Source organism: Lissotriton helveticus, chromosome 8 (assembly GCF_964261635.1).
Source record: "Lissotriton helveticus chromosome 8, aLisHel1.1, whole genome shotgun sequence".
Lineage (NCBI taxonomy): Eukaryota > Metazoa > Chordata > Amphibia > Caudata > Salamandridae > Lissotriton > Lissotriton helveticus.
Genome location: NC_136069.1, coordinates 1103639577 through 1103657449, shown reverse-complemented (window position 1 = coordinate 1103657449; position 17873 = coordinate 1103639577).

Sequence of the window (17873 nt, the reverse complement as noted above, 5' to 3'; positions counted from 1 at the left end):
CCCACCCTGCACCCTAGAGACAAAGGGATCCTGTGTATAAAAAGAGGCTGTGACCTCATGTTAAATGTTCTTGTGTCCTGATACTTGAATCTACCAGGGGTGTGCTGCTGCTGGGGCCCAGGGGAAGGCTTGCCTCCCTGGGCCCAGCCCAGCCCCTGGATTGCTGATGGACTTGGTTGCTGGGGGCCCTTTTCTTTCTTTAGGGGTCCTCCCTTGGGGGCTTGCTGGTCGCTGTGCCCACTGGTGCCTGGGAAGCGCTTTTTTGTCTAATCTGCCCTCTTGCTGAGGGAGCCTACCCCTCATAGCTGCCTTTATGAATGGCAGTGCGGGTGCCCACCCCGCTTATTTTGATATTAGCAGGTGCCTACCCTGCATTATGCCAGATTATCATTATTTTTAATAAAGGGTGCCACCCCTTTTTATAGGCGCCTTAACAGGTGGCCACCCCGTTTCTACGTTTATTTTGTACCTCGAGGGTGCCTACCCCTCTCTGTGCCCCAAAAATCACCACCGTGGCCCTCGCGCCGAATACAGGAAGTCAGGCACCATAGTGCCTGATGCGGGGCGGGACTTCCGGTTTGGAAGGGAAGTCCTGCCCGCTGCCGCGCTCTGATTGGAGGAGCTGCCCAGGAGCCGAGTACTCGCCTCCCACAGTTCGGGGGTCCCATGAGTTCAGGAGAGCCCCGGGGCCGCCAACAGGGAAACAGCCCGAGTGTTGCGGGGCTCCCGTGTTTTGGAGGGAGCCCCGGAAGTGAAGTCCCGCACCCCTTGTGCTGCGCCGAGAAGAGAAGCTGCCGAGGAGATAAACGCTGGCACCTGCCGGTGCTGGGCTCCCATGGCTGAGGGAGAGCCCCGCAGGCGCCAGCCAGTGGTAGCAGAAGGCGGAGGGGGCTCGAGGCACATTGCCGGGGCCTGCCCCCACCGCGAGTGAAGAGGAGCCCCCCTAGCAGCCCTGTGGGTGTTGAAGGGCTGAGGGGGGGGAAGCTCCTTGCATGTGTTGGTGCCCGGGTACTGCGCCTTGAAAGTGGGTGCATTTAGGGCAGTCCTGGAGGAAGTGGGCCGTCCCAACATTTACCGAGCCCAGGCTGGGCTCCAACGATGGCCCATATTTGTTTAAAGTCCCTGTGAGGGGCTTGGGGTCTCATTTGTCCCGCAGGGCCCCGTGGGCCTTCCCTGCTTCTGGCCCCATTCCTCCTGGAGCCTAGATGGCTCCCACGTGCGCTATAATTATGTAAAGGACCCTGTTCTTGCCCACAGTCTGTGCCTCATGATTTCTAGAGCCTAGAGGGCTCCACCGTTTTTGCACCTGATTTGTTGCAGAGCCCCGTCTGGCTCCGACAGTTGGCACATCTTTACTCCTAAGGGCCAGTGAGGGCCCCTGTCGCAATTTGCTTCCCAGCTGCCCAGCAAGTAGTGGGCAGCTGCTCCGTTTAGGTTTTCCGTCCTAGGGACATGTCTTTGGACTCAGGAGTGAGTCGCACTCCTTCGCCCCTACTTTGGCCTTCCACAGCTGCGCAGCACTTATTGCCAGCTGCAGCGTTTAGGGCTGTTCTTGTCCTCAGCTGCCCAGCAAGTAGTGGGCAGCTGCTATGTTTAGGTTTTGGCGCAGTGGCGCACCTGGACCCTAATGTCATTTATGTTCTATGCTGATTTATGTGCTGATGCTTTTGGGTGTTAGGAATTGTACTGTGTGTAGTATGTTTTGCGCACCCTGTCTTGATGCCTCTAGATATGTTTTTTGCTTAGGAGGTTGTTTTATATAGTATAGGTTATGCTAGTGAGTTCATGGTTCCCTGCGTGATATATGCCTAAGGTGTTTAGGATTGCGTAGGGTGTACTTACCTTTTGCCAGTGGTTACCGGTTGTGTGCTACATTTGCTATTTTGGGCTGCAATTATTCTATGTTCTAAGTGCTATTCCTACAAAGTGCTATTTCTACAAAGTGCTAGTTCTACCAAGTGCTTATTCCTGACAGTGGTCCATGTGGCCCTGTCCTGTGTATATAATCCCCTGTAAATTCCGCCCGTGCCAGTGGCACAGTCTAAATTGTGTATTTCTTATCTATTGTGTTTGGTATAATAAAAAGGCTATTTTTATATATTACCTTGTGTGGAGTTCCTTTTGTGGGGTGCCTGGGATGTTGTTGCTGGTGGGTGCGTGCGCAAATGCTTTACACATTGCCTCCTCGATAAGCCTGACTGCTCGTGCCAAGCTACCAAGGGTGTGAGCAGGGGTTATCTTTGGCGGGTGACTTCCTTGCCCTGACTAGAGTGGTGGTTTCTGCCTGGCTTTGGCGCAAGCCTTAGCCAACCAGAAATCGCCATTTCTAACATTGGTGATCAGCGGTGGGAAATGGACTTGTGTTCGTGCAGTACCACAACGACAACTGGCTCCACTACAAAACTCTGCATTTTAGTCACATGGAAGGGGATTATTGTTTCTAAGTTTGTTCCAAATGTAATTTCTTTGGAAATGTGTTTCTCGTGCACTGTGAGTTAGGTGTCACTAGCTCGGGAGGGCAGAACATCCCCTAAGTGCAGTGTGAGTTTTCGGGGTTCCCCAGGAAGGGTGGGATCCAGTGGTAAGCAAAAGTGTGTCCAGTGCATGTGTTCCCATTTCCCGTTCCTGGAGTAATGGTACCTGTGTCACGTGGTGGTCAGGTTGAGAAATCAGGGGCGGTAGAAACTGTCTTACCAGTCTTGAGAGGGGTTTGGGGATGAATATGTGATGCGCTGGATGAATGTGAACGTCCCATTCCCCGTTCCCAGAGTAATGGTACCTGTGTCACGTGTGGTCAGGTTGAGAAATCAGGGGCAGTAGAAACTGCCTTACCAGTCTGAGGGGTGGTGTGTGTGGATGAATGATGTGTTGTGCTGAATAATTGGTATGAGTTCTCTGAGATAAGGAACTTGCTGAATGATTTGGAGTGATTCCAAAAGGAGTGGCTGAGGTGTCTTCCAGCCCAGCATGGTGGAAGAGGTTCAGAGTAGCACAGCTAGGTCCCGGTGTAGGGGCTCATGCCCTGTCTCAGAGGAGAAGGAGTTGGTGGGACTGCGTGTCTCCAGGTGCCCGAAACCCAGTCTCAGGGCCTGGATTGTTTCTTAAGGGAACATCAGGTCGGGGGCCTGGGCCGTACTAATAGGCCATTTGTGGAGGATCTCCAGAGTGTGTGGAGAACGTGGAACATCTGTAAGCAGGGTTCCAGTAGTTCTGGTGTCTGGCAGTACCGCTCCAGTTGGGAGGGTGCAAAAGTCCAGATGGAGGGGTGCGAGGGGGAGACCCCCCAGTGGAAGAACCAGTGGGTCAGGGGCCAGCTGGAAGAGCTGTGTAGCTGGGGAGTGACCATGGCAAAGCCACTTCTGTCCTGAGTAACAGGCAGACTTGCTACATGACACATTAGTTATGTGTCACCCTCAAGGAAGTCCTGGTGCACCAGGCATCTGACCAAAGGGTACGTCCCTCGGTTGGGGAGCCAGTAGCCGGTGGTTCCGGATCTGGACATAAGGGCAAGTGTAAGTAGTGTCCTGAAGTTACAAGAAGAAACTTCTGCCCGAAGAGAAGGAACCGGGTAAGCTGTATGGAGGAGTACTGTCCCTGACCTGGGGGATTGGCCTGCAGTGGTTGCCTTGCTGCTGAAGGAGAGGAGAAAGTCTTAGACTTTATTTTCAACTTGTAGACGTCCTGGTGCGCCATGCATTTAACCAAAGGGTAGCGTCCCTAGGATGGGGAGCCAGGTTCAGGTGTTTGCCTGTCCTGGACGGCAGGGCAACTGCAGCCAGTGTCCAGGCCGGTTTGTCTTCTAGGGGTACCACTCCAGTTGGGAGGGTGCAGAACTCTGGGAGGGGGTACAGAGGGAGTCTGACCCCTGTGCATCCGGTGAATTTGGATCCCAGGTGGTAGACCAGTTAAGGGAGCTGTGACCTATCCGTCATGACCACCCTGGTGTCCTGTAGGCACCGCACTGAGAAACGTCTGCCACGAGCAATGCAGCCTCTACGTTCGCCGACTCCGCCTCGACACTGTCCGCGAGCCGTAGCCTGCACCACGATTGGCAGGGCACCGCGATGTGCAACGCCTCGCTACACCATCTTGTGCTGGTCTGACCGCGGTCACTGCTGCTGAGGGAGTGAGGACCCGAACTGGTGGGAGAGTTGTGTTCTGGAGGGTGCTTCTCCTGGGAGAGTGCGCAACCCCAGAAGTAGAGGTAGGGTGGGGCATTCTTGCCCGTGACCTCTGGTCAGCCTGAGGGTGCGGACCCTAGGTTGAAGGATCAGTGGTAGTTTGGAACTACACTGAGAAAGGGAGTGGAGAATGGCTATTGTATTACCACCCCCCACTCTGTGGATGGGCAAGGACCAGTGGTATCTGGGTGGCCTAGGGCCTGGCCCTAGCCGTGGACAACTAAGGAGTACCAATGGGGTAGCCTAGTTGTGCCTGGATTTTTTTTTTTTTTATGTGTGCTTGTTTAGTGGAACAACGTGGCATAGAACCGGAGGGTGTCCCTGCAGTGCGGGCCCGCGTCCGTGTATTATGGCCCAAAGAAGGGAAGTCCATCACAGTGGTGATTGGTCTGTCCTGCGTTTTGGCTGGAAGGTGGTTGTGTTGGACTTGGGTCTTCTGGCAGGTTCACCCCTGAACTTTTTGCCTTTTATTGTTACCTCAGTATAGTGATTTGTGGTCTTTGCGCACTTTAGCACTGTCGCGCAGTGTAAAGTGCGTGCGCTCTCTGAGTGCGTGTGTGAGATTGGCCTGCACTCCCATGGGAATGCATGGGGGATATGTGTGTCCATGGTAGTTCCTGATGTGTGGGGAGTGCAGGGTCGAGTTTGGTATGTGCGGACTCGTGTGATTAAATCCTGCCCGATGATGTGTGCGGCTTTAATGGGTCTAGTGTGGAAGTGCCACTTCTAGAAGTTTGCCTGCCTGTGCAGTAAAAGTGAATTGACTGTCTGGCTTGTGATTGGCTGGAGCTGGCTGGTGTGCCTGGCTCCAGAAGTCAGGATAGGTCTGCCCGGTGGTGAATGGGGAGATCTGCATGTTGATGACAGGGAGGGGCTGCACCTGGGACTTGAATAGGGCTGGGCTTTCCCTCCACAATGCTGGCTCCTCCCCCTGTGGTGCGACTGATGACCCAAGCCTGTCCTGTGAATAGGGAGAGGGACTGAGCAAAACAAAGTGCTCCAGAATCAGCTGCGTCTGGTTTTCCCCCACCCTGCACCCTAGAGACAAAGGGATCCTGTGTATAAAAAGAGGCTGTGACCTCATGTTAAATGTTCTTGTGTCCTGATACTTGAATCTACCAGGGGCGTGCAGCTGCTGGGGCCCAGGGGAACGCTTGCCTCCCTGGGCCCTGCCCAGCCCATGGATTGCTGATGGACTTGGTTGCTGGGGGCCCTTTTCTTTCTTTAGGGGTCCTCCCTTGGGGGCTTGCTGGTCTCTGTGCCCCCTGGTGCCTGGGAAGCGCTTTTTCCTAATCTGCCCTGTTGCTGAGGGAGCCTACCCCTCATAGCTGCCTTTATTGATGGCAGCGCGGGTGCCCACCCCACTTATTTTGATATTATCAGGTGCCTACCCTGCATTATGCCCGATTATCGTTATTTTTAATTAAGGGTGCCACCCCTTTTTGTAGGCGCCTTAACGGGTGCCCACCCCGTTTCTACTTTTATTTTGTACCTCGAGGGTGCCTACCCCTCTCTGTGCCCCGAAAATCACCGCCGCGGCCCTCGCGCCGAATACAGGTAGTCAGGCACTGTAGTGCCTGACGCGGGGCGGGACTTCCGGTTTGGAAGGGAAGTCCCGCCTGCCGCTGCGCTCTGATTGGAGGAGCAGCCCAGGAGCAGAGTACTCGCCTCCTGCGGCCCGGGACTCTTGTGAGTTGGGGAGAGCCCCGGGCCGCCAACAGGAAAACAGCCCAAGTGTTGTGGGGCTCCCATGTGCTGGAGGGAGCCCCGGAAGTGTAGTCCCGCCCCCCCCTTGTGCCGCGCCGAGAAGAGAAGCCGCCCGAGGAGATGGACGCTGGAGCCTGCCAGTGCGGGGCTCCCATTGCTGAGGGAGAGCCTTGCAGGAGGGGGCGTGAGACACATTGCCGGTGCCTGCCCCCGCCGTGAGTAAAGAGGAGCCCCCCTAGCAGCCCGGTGAGTGTTGAAGGGCTGAGAGGGGGAAGCTCCTTGCATGTGTTGGCGCCAGGGTACTGCGCCTTGAAAGTGGGTGCATTTAGGGCGGCCCCTGAGGGCAGTGGTCCGCCCCAACGTTTACCGAACCCAGGCGGGGCTCCAACGATGGCCCATATTTGTTTAAAGTCCCTGTGCGGGGCTTGGGGCCTCATTTGTCCCACAGGGCCCCTTGGGCCTTCCCTGCTACTGGCCCTATTCCTCCTAGAGCCTAGATGGCTCCCACGTGCGCTATAATTATGTAAAGGACCCTGTTCTTGCCCACAGTCTTTGCCTCATGATTTCTAGAGCCTAGAGGGTTCCACCGTTTACACGCCTGATTTGTTTCAGAGCCCCGTGTGACTCCAACAATTGGCACAGCTTTACTCCTAAGGGCCACTGAGGGCCCCTGTCGCAATTTGCTTCCCAGCTGCCCAGCAAGTAGTGGGCAGCTGCACCGTTTAGGTTTTCCTTCCTAGGGACATGTCTTTGGACTCAGGAGTGAGTCGCACTCCTTCGCCCCTACTTTGGCCTTCCACAGCTGCGCAGCACTTAGTGCCAGCTGCAGCGTTTAGGCCTGTTCTTGTCCTCAGCTGCCCAGCAAGTAGTGTGCAGCTGCTACGTTTAGGTTTTGGCGCAGTGGCGCAACCTGAACCCTAATGTGATTTATGTGATATGCTGATTTATGTGCTGGTGCTTTTGGGCGTTAGGAAATGTACTGTGTGTAGTATGTTTTGCGCACCCTTTCTTGATGCCTCTAGATATGGTTTATGCCTATGAGGTTTTTTTATCTCGTATAGGTTATGCTAGTGAGTTCATGGTTCCATGCGTGATATATGCCTAAGGGGTTTAGGATTGCGTAGGGTGTACTTACCTTTTACCAGTGGTTACTGGTTGTGTGCTACATTTGCTCTTTTGGGCTACAATTATTCTTTGTTCTAAGTGCTATTCGTACAAAGTGATATTTCTATAAAGTGCTAGTTCTACCAAGTGCTTATTCCTGACAGTGGTCCATGTGGGCCTGTCCTGTGTATATAATCCCCTGTAAATTCCGCCCGTGCCAGTGGCACAGTGTAAATTGTGTGTTTCTTATCTAATGTGTTTGGTATAATACAAAGGCTTTTTTTATATATAACCTTGTGTGGAGTTCCTTGTGTGAGGGGCCTGGGATGTTATTGCTGGTGGGTGCGTGCGCAAATGCTTTACACATTGCCTCCGGGATAAGCCTGACTGCTCTTACCAAGCTACTAAGGGGGTGAGCAGGGATTATCTTTGGCGGGTGACTTCCTTGCCCTGACTAGAGTGGTGATTTCTGCCTGGCTTTGGCGCAAGCCTTAGCCAACCAGAAATCACCATTTCTAACAATAGGTTTATCTTCAACATCAACATTAGGGGCCATATATAGCCTTCCTCTTAAATAACCATAATATTGGTTTAATTAATAGCCATACTAATTTAAATCCACAAAGAAACATTCAAGCATAAGTTTTACTTAAGTTTTAAGAGTACTCTAATCTTTAAATTAATATAATTCAATATAAGTAAACGTAAAGTGAAATGCATGATACTAAATTTGTGGTATATTGACAATGACGGCTATGGATTAAGGTAGGGATAGAGTTAGCATTATGGTTAAAGTTAGAATTGTTAGGGGTAATGTTTTTCAATGGTTATGATTAGTGTTGAGATACAGTTAAAGTGTTGGAAATCGTAAAATTATGTTTTCAATTTCATAGAACTGTGGGTCACTCTATTAGGGCCTTATTACAAGTTTAGCACAGTTGTTCCAGCTCTCTGCTGGCACAGCTGCGCCAAACCCGTGCAAGGACCGCTGACCACAACACAAGTTCAACTCATGCTACACGAGTTCAACTCATGATACGGTTGGTGGTCCTTTACCTTCCGCATGGCGGTGCCTGGAAAACTGGCACTGCAATGGGAACAGCAGAAAAGTTCCCAACACAGCATGGACGGTGACGTCCACACCGTGCTAGAACTTTGTGGGAATACAGAGAGGGGGGCATATCTTTTGCCCCCCTGAATGTATCCACATGGTGGGAGACAAGGGGGCCCTGTAGGGCCACAGTTGTTCCTGCACCAACAGCCTTTTCATGGCCGAGCTCCAAAATGAAAAGGCTGGTGGTCAGTGAATCCTTGATATGCTGAGCTGGACTGCCCCAGTCCCCGCTCAGCATATTGCATTGTGGTGCTCCTGCGCCACTGCCAGAGAATGACAGTTCCCTGGCTTAGCTGGCAGTCCACCTTGATATGTCTTACAAAGTTGTAATCGGCAAAACGGTGGACCGTCACTTCTGTGCCATCGCATGTAAGGCAATCACAAGACCACCAGATTCGTAATCAGGGCCTTCGTTTTTAATATGATAGAGATGAACAAATGATCATTCAAAGTTGTATACTTAGAGGTCAAAGTAATGTTGGATTGAAGTAAGAGGTTGATAGCAATGGTAGTTCAAATTCACAAGAATTGATATTTTGAAATTGGTCCCTTGGAAAGGGGAGAGGTTACTCTCAATGAGAATAAGGATCACTTTGTAACTGCATTCTGTGCAGGCTCTCTAGAGTTGTATCAGAATATAGAGGACAGAAATATTGTTGTATTGAGAAATAAAACATCATGAAGGTAAGTGTTTAAAGCCAAGTATAGATTAATTCATGTACCTGGGTGATTTATTCACTGAAAAAAACAAAGGTTACAGGGAAGTTATGGTGAGGCTCAGTTTATACATTCACAAAACCTTGGAATTCAGCAGCCATGGTTACCTGAGCTAACTATAACTTATGCCCCCCCACAATGCACTGCTTACGACCTCACACATTACTTCACTCATGACATGGTCAGTAACATCACTGATGAAATCGCTGATGACATCTTAAATTACATAACTGATTAAATCACTGATAACTATTGAATTTCTATGGTTTTGTGCATGTATAATCTTAGCCTGACTATAACGTCCCTGTAATCTTTGTCTTTTTCAGTGAATTTCTAAAGATTTTTAAATTCGATTTCCTAACTATTACATCAATGTAACCTTTGTTTTGTTTTCAGTGAATTTCTACCATTTTTTTAAAGCTATGATGTCCCTGTAACCTTTGGTATTGTGTGAGCTTGTAAATGGATGTCTGAGTGGGTGTGTAAGTGTCTGTGAGAGTGCCTGTGTGAATCTGTAAGTGGGTGTGGGACTTCTGTGTGAGTCTGTCAGTGGGACTGGGAGTGTATGAGTGGCTCTGTGAGTGACTGTGTGAGTGCCTACATGTTCCTGGTGTATTGCTAGATTAATAACCTCACTTTAAAAGTGTCACATCACAGCGGCCCGACAAGCCTTCCTTGGCGGCCCGGGACCTTGCAGACATTGTACCTGTGTTTAAAAAAAAAAATTAAAGAGTGTCAGCAAACACCGCCACAGCAGCGCGGACTCCGAGACACTCTGCTCTATGACACTCTCTCTATGGGGGCCGGGTGATTCACAACAAAGCCTCATTAACAAGTAAATGGTCTTTTAAAGACCTGTGAAGTACTCGGGTGCGGCTGTGTGTGTGCCCGGGAAGCTGGGGTGAGGTGACAGAGGATGACAGACAGAGGGTGACAGACAGAGGGAGACAGAGAGAAGGAGAAGGAGGGAGGGAGACAGAGGGAGCCAGATGGAGGGAAACAGAGGGAGAGAGACAGGGAGGGAGACAGAGGGAGGGAGACAGAGACAGACACAGGGAGACAGAGACAGAGGGAGACAGAGAGAGGGAGATAGAGAGAGAGAGACAGACAGGGAGAGAGAGAGGGAGGGAGACAGAGGGAGGAAGACATAGGGAGGGAGACAGAGGGACGGAGACAGAGGGATGGAGACAGAGGGACGGAGACAGAGGGAGACAGACAGAGGGAGGTGGGCGACAGAGGGAGGGAGACAGACAGAGGGAGGGAGACAGATAGAGGGAGACAGAGGGAGGGAGAGAGACAGAGGGAGACAGAGAGAGGGAGATAGAGAGATGGAGACAGAGAGAGAGGGAGACAGAGGGAGGGAGACAGAGGGAGGCAGAGGGAGACAGAGGACAGGAGCTCGGAGGAGACAGAGGAAGGGAGAGGGAGACAGAGAGAGGGAGACAAAGAGAGAGGGGGACAGAGAGAGGGGAAGACAGAGGGAGTGAGACAGAGGGACAGGCACCAGAGAAACGGAGACAGAGGGACGGATACAGAGAGAGGGAGACAGAGGGTGACAGACAGAGGGAGACAGACAGAGGGAGGCAGACAGAGGGAGGAGGGTGACAGAGGGAGGGAGACAGAGGGGGAGACAGATAGATGCAGACAGAGGGAGACAGACAATGACAGACAGAGGGAGACAGAGGGTGGGAGACAGAGAAAGAGAGGGAGGGAGGCAGAGAGAGGGAGACAGAGAGAGAGGGAGACAGACAGAGTGAGTGAGACAGAGAGGGACAGAGGGAGACAGAAAGTGAGAGAGAGAGAGAGAAAGGGAGAGCGAGGGAGAGAGAGAGAGAAAAAAAGAGAGAGTGGGGGAGATAGAGAGGGAGGAGACAGAGAGAGAGAGAGGCAAGGAGACAGAGAGAGAGAGAGAGGGAGGCAGAGACAGACAGAGATAGAGACAGAGTAAGATAGAGGCAAAGACGGGGACAGAGGCAGAGACAGACAGAGACAGAGAGACGGAGAGGGAGACAGATGGAGGGAGACAGGGACAGACAGCGACTGACAGAGACAAGGACAGACAGATTGAGGCAGAGACAGGGACAGGGAAAGACAGATAGAGGCAGAGACTGAGACAGACAGAGACAGAGAGACAGAGAGGGAGACAGAGAGGCGGAGGGAGACAGATGGACGGAGACAGAGGAACCGAGGCAGAGGGAGGACAGAGGATGACAGACAGAGGGAGACAGAGGGAGGGAGAGAGGGAGATGGAGAGAGAGGGAGACAGAGAGAGAAGGAGACAGAGGGAGGGAGACAAAGGGGGAGACAGATAGATACAGACAGAGGGAGACAGACAATGACAGACAGAGGGAGACAGAGTGTGGGAGACAGAGAAAGAGAGGGAGAGAGGCAGAGAGAGGGAGACAGAGAGAGAGGGAGACAGACAGAGTGAGTGAGACAGAGAGGGACAGAGGGAGACAGAAAGTGAGAGAGAGAGAGAGAGAGAGAGAGAGAGACAGAAAGGGAGAGCGAGGGAGAGAGAGAGAGAGAAAAAGAGAGAGTGGGGGAGATAGAGAGGGAGAGAGGGAGGGAGGCAGAGACAGACAGAGATAGAGACAGAGAAAGATAGAGGCAGAGACGGGGACAGAGGCAGAGACAGACAGAGACAGAGAGACGGAGAGGGAGACAGATGGAGGGAGACAGGGACAGACAGCGACTGACAGAGACAAGGACAGACAGATTGAGGCAGAGACAGGGACAGGGAAAGACAGATAGAGGCAGAGACTGAGACAGAGAGAGACAGAGAGACAGAGAGGGAGACAGAGAGGCGGAGGGAGACAGACGGACGGAGACAGAGGAACCGAGGCAGAGGGAGACAGAGGATGACAGACAGAGGGAGACAGAGGGAGGGAGAGAGGGAGATGGAGAGAGAGAGGGAGACAGAGAGAGAAGGAGACAGAGGGAGGGAGACAGAGGGAGGCAGAGGGAGACAGAGGGGTGAGCCAGGAGGAGACAGAGGGAGGGAGAGGTGGACAGAGAGAGGAAGACAGAGAGAGAGCCAGAGAGAGAGGGAGACAGGGATAGGGGGAGACAGAGGGACAGAGACAGAGGGTTGGAGACCAGAGGGACGGAGACAGAGGTACAGAGACAGAGAGAGGGAGACAAAAGGCGACAGACAGAGGGAGACAGAGGGAGGCAGAGAGAGGGAGGAAGACCCTTCGTTTATTTTTTAGTCCCTGATTTTAAGAGGCAGTACTCCTAGGGCTCACCCCTTACCTGCACTGTAATAGTTTCTTACACCGCCGCTTGTGCGGGTCCGGTTCTGGGGTTGTTGTGGGTTTTCTCGAACTTCCTAACGGGTGCCATCTTGGGAAGGGCTTTGGCACTCTTCCAGCGCCATCTTGGTTGTACCGGAGGGTCGTTTCAGCTCCCCACCTGGAGGGACTATTTAAACCAGTCCTCCGAGCGCAGCGGGATCGCGCAGCGGGTCGGCCTCCGCTTTGCCGGAGTCTTGCCAGAGTCCTGCCCGTCTGCGCCCGTCAGCGACTCGGCAGCGAACGGAGCTGGACGGTGCGTTGCTGAATTGTGTATCTTAATATATTCTGTATTATCTTTTGGACATGCTTTGTTATAATTCGGTAGACTTAATCGCTCTCCGCCCTCCCCGTAATTTATGCCACTCTTTTTTTCCGGGCTGCCGAGCCTTAAGGAAAGGCTGTCCGACTTGCGGTTGGCATCTTTCAATGACTACTGGTTCCACGCAGAACAATACCCTGGCCCCATATCAATGTCTTCTCCTTAATACCAGATCCTTGACCTGTCACTCCCTTGACATCTGGAATTTATTGCAGAATTCCAATATGTCATGCTTATTTCTTACTGAGACTTGGCTGAGTGATTGCTCCGCACCTGATCTGGCCAATGCTATCCCTCCGGAATACAACATCTTTAGGAGGGATAGAACATCGGGCAGAGGGGGAGGTGTAGCTCTGGTGGTTGATAAAAACATACCCTGCGCAACTTTCCCGGTAGAGAATATCCAGGGATGTGAAGCTTTGGGTTTCACCCTTCAGCTCTCCCCTCTCCAGGCTTGTTCTGGGATTCTCTTGTATAGAGCCCCGGGTCCGGCAGGGCCGTTCTTTGATGAGCTACAGGTAGCGCTCTCAGTTCCTTGTCTCAGATCTGAACATTGCATGCTACTCGGGGATCTCAAAGTCCATATGGATAATACTCTAGACCCCGCTGCAATGAAACTTAGTGACATCACAGCTACATTAGGACTGTCTCCGTTTTTGCAAACACCGACGCACAATAAAGGCCACATTCTAGACCAGATTTTCTCAACAAAATCTATTGCAATAACGGCTATAGAACCAGTATTATGGTCTGATAATTTTTTAATCTCTTTTTCTGTACCGGCCATTGCTCTGATTCGGGTGAGAGAATCAATTGAGACCACGCGAACTTCACGCCCTTTCCATCTGCTTTCGGTGGATATGTTATCTGAGGCCCTTACCACCTGTCCATGTCCTCTTTTGGGCAATTTGGAAGAAAACCTTAGCCTCTTTCACGATTGGCTGGTAGCCAGACTTGAGATCTTAATCCCTGAAAAAAACCTTAAATCGGGCGAACGTAGAGCGTCGGCCCCATGGTTCACCCCCAATTAAGAGAGCAGCGGCAGGGTTGTAAAAGGGCTGAGAGAGTCTGGAGACGGGCCTATGACCCGACCGAGAAATTGAAGTTTCGAGCAATAACTAAAGCCTATCAGCAGTCAATCTGGAGTGAAAAAAAGGCTTACTTCGAGCGCCGTATTGATGAGGCTGAAATTGGATGCAAAGAAATTTTTAAAGTTGTTCTGGATTTCACCTCTCCAGCCACGTGTACACCAGCTCATACTCATTCAGAAGTATGGATAAAACAGCTTGCAAATTTTTTTGTGAACAAAATCACCACCATTCAAGCCTCTCTTTCCCACTCTAGCTCTCTGTCGGATGTGGTTCCTTCATCCCCCCCCCTTTTAGGGAAGATCCAGGTCCTTCTCTTTTACAATTTCCACATTTATGCCTTGACACTTCCTTAGAGCTCTTGTCAGGTTTGAAATCAGGCTCTCCACTGGATCCGTGCCCGGCTAAACACCTGGGGAAGGTGGCTCCTGCTTTAAATGCCTTGTTGAACCCTCTTCTAAACTCTTCACTGTCAACGGGAGTGGTCCCGCAGGCATGGAAACATGCTTTGATCCTGCCATTGATCAAAAAGCCCACCTTGGACCCCCTCATCCATGCCAACTATAGGCCTATTTCCCTTCTCCCTGCTCTGGCGAAAGTGACCGAGAGATTTGCACATCGGACGATTTCCAATTTCATCGAAGGAAATAACCTGTTGCATGATACGCAATCTGGGTTCCGTGCTAATTTTAGCATGGAGTCGGCTCTTGTCGAGGTCACTGATGCCATCAGGGAAGGACTTGATGCTGGGGGGACGGCCATGTTGGTCATGTTGGATTTGTCGGCGGCATTCAACACCGTTCTTCATGAGCGCCTCCTTATAAGACTCTGGGAGTGCGGCATTCGGGGAACGGTGTGGAGATGGCTTAAATCCTTTCTGGCCGACCGCCGGCAAACGATCTGGGCGCCACCATTCTCCGCTGATATGGCTCCGCTAGAGGTAGGGGTTCCGCAAGGTTCCATTCTTAGCCCCATGCTATTTAACATCTTTATGGCACCCCTGGCGGCAGTCGCGGAATCTTTTGGCGCCCAGATCGTATCCTACGCCGATGACACCCAGCTCCTATTCACTTGTAATAGGGGCGGGACATTCGACGGCGTAAAGATCAGGGACTGCCTTAGCGCGGTCTTTGAGTGGTTCAGGTGTAATGGATTAAAGTGCAACTCCGATAAGTCGGAGCTGCTCTTTTTTGGATGCACCAACGAACCAGATTGGAAGGCTTGGTGGCCACAAGACCTGTTCCCTCCTGACAAGGTGTCTCTCAAGGCAAAAAATTTGGGAGTGATTGTGGACAGTGAACTGACCTTTGGGCCACATATCTCGTGCCTCTCAGGCAAATGCTTTGGCATTTTGCGAATGCTGAGGAAGTTTCTTCCTCTAGTGTCTCTCCAGCATAGGAAGATTATTGTCCAGGCCTTGATCGGATCGCGACTGGACTACGCAAACGCTCTTTTCTTGGGTTTACCAAAATATCTCCTGAACCGTTTGCAAGTAGTCCAGAACTCAGCAGCCCGTGCTATTTACTGACTTCCGAGAAGAGCAGGAGCTACAGCTCTACGGAATTCTTTACATTGGCTACCAATCGCCAATAGAATTCTCTTCAAGTGCCTGACTTTTGCTTTTAAAGCTCTACAAGGATCTGGCCCTAGGTACATAAGGAAACGCCTCTCCCGATATGTGCCTAGCAGATCTTTGAGATCATCCTGTCTATCTAAAATGTCAGTCCCGGTGATCAAGCGTGCAAGGATTGATGGTCGATCCTTTCGCTATTTAGTCCCGAAGGAGTGGAATGAACTACCACTCTCTCTCAGACAGGCTCCCAATCTTCTTACTTTTAGAAGAGAGCTAAAAACGTGGCTTTTTACTAAGTAAACGTGATCTTTTCCCTGTGGCTGCTTTTAAGTTGTTGTGTTGTTGTTTTCTAGCTGTTCTTTCTTCACCAAAGCGCCCGGATGCTCCTCGGAGTAGCCGTGCGCTATAGAAGAAATAAAAATAACATAACATAACAAGACAGATAGAGGGAGACTGAGGGTCTGAGCTCTCTATAAAGCTACCATGGGTGTTAGATCTCTCCCATGTATCCAAACTGGCCCAGGCCTAGCCTATGGACCTATCTCCTGTCGCTCATGCCGATGGTCATGCATGGATCAACTCTCAATTGATCATCATTTATCTTCCACTAATAATCAGCTGGAATTAAAATGCTTATACTTTAATGCTAGGTCTCTACCTAAACATGCACTGGACATTTGGGACATGTTGAAATCCAGGACCCCTGACCTAGTTTTTATCACCGAAACCTGGCTATCTGACTCCAGTGCTCCAGATCTGGCCAACGCCCTTCCCCCTGAATACAAAATAATTACACAAAACAGACCAGGCAAAAAAAAAGGAGGTGGAGTTGCCGTGATTTTCAGAGACCACCTAACATGTCTCACGGAAACAATAACCATCTATCCCGAACATGAAATATTACCATTCAAAATTCTCCTGGAGGGCCTTATCATACTAGCCGGTGCTGTTGTCTATAACCCCCCAGGGCAACAAACCAGTATTAGTGCCAAATTATTGAACCAACTACTACCATCCTGCCTTAAACGTAACAACTACATGGTCGTTGGCGACTTCAACGTCCATTATGAAAGTACGAATGCCCCCGGATCCGCTCAGCTGAAATACGACATGGAACTTTTACAACTTAAACAGTGGGTCGAGGGCCCTACGCACTTAGCAGGGCACACCCTGGATCTTCTCTTCACGAACATTGAGTCGACCATTATGAAGGAAATCCTCCCCCTGTCCTGGTCTGACCACTCCATGCTATCTTTCTCATTCAAACTCCCCGGTAAACCTGTGAAGCCCAGACCCATTCCAACCATCACCAATAGAGCCTGGAGACTCATCAATGACTCCGATTTTCAAAACCATTTCCTTGAGACAAATGTCACCCTGAGTGACGATTCCTCCATTTGCAGTAACGCCACTCTTCTAGAAACTGGAATTCGCCAAACGCTAGACAAACTAGCGCCCCTGCGGGTGTTAAGGGAAAAAACAGTTACCAGGGAAAAATGGTACACCCCTCGCCTTAAAAGCCTCAAAAGGGAATGTCAAAAAACCGAACATCGATGGAGACAAACAAAAGATTCGGAAACCAGAGTAAACTATGTCACCAAACGGAAACAATACATCTTAGCCATCCGAGACGCAAAAAAAGTATACTTCAGTCAACGAATCCACGAAAACCAAAACTCCACAAAAGAACTGTTCAAAATTGTAAAGGAGTTCAGTAATCCATCTAGTACCTCACAAACCCTCTCCCCTTCAACCGAGGTCTGCGAAAGCATTAGCACTTTCTTCGTGGATAAAATTAACAAAATATACTCCACGTTCACCCCGCCACATACCTCCACTCTATCCGACAACCCTGACGAGAACTCACTAACATCAGACAATGGCAATTCCCAACAAGACACAGGCAATTCCCCATGTCTAACGAGTTTTCAACCATTCTCCGAAAACGAGGTACTATCGGTACTAAAAACAATTAAATCGGGCTCTCCTGCGGACCCATGCCCCCATTTTGTGTTCTCCAAAATTGCACCAACACTCTGCCCTTCCATCACCAAACTTTTTAACCAATCACTCACCACTGCGTCTTTTCCGGAAGCCTGGAAACACGCATCCGTGACCCCCCTTCTGAAGAAAGCCGGATCCGACATCACCAACCCAGAGAACTACAGGCCAATCTCCCAGCTCCCCTACCTCTCCAAGGCTTTGGAAAAACTGGTTAATATACAACTGTCCCGATACCTGGAAGACAACTCACTCCTGGACTCCACCCAGACCGGCTTTAGAGCCAACAATAGCACCGAGGCAACGCTGCTGGCAGTGTCGGACAGTGTGAGATGCATCACAGATCAAGGGGGATCTGTGGCTCTGATACTGCTCGACCTGTCAGCGGCGTTTGACACGGTGTCACACGATTGCCTTTTAAACATCCTCCTAAATAAAGGAGTGCAAGCTACAGCATTAAGCTGGATTAAATCATTTCTTAGCAATCGTAGCCAAGCAGTTCACATGGGCCAATTCCATTCAAAACCCTACCCCATCGGCTGTGGAGTCCCACAAGGGGCTTCATTGAGCCCCACTCTCTTCAATGTCTATGTCTCATCCCTGGCAAACATTGGAAGAAAGTGGGGCATCGGCATATGTTCTTATGCCGATGATACACAGCTGATGGTGAAAATGGATGAGGGATCGGAGACAGCAAAAGAAAAGCTACACGGCTGTCTCTCCGAAATGGCAGACTGGATGCGCAACCACTGCTTAAAGCTAAACGCCGGCAA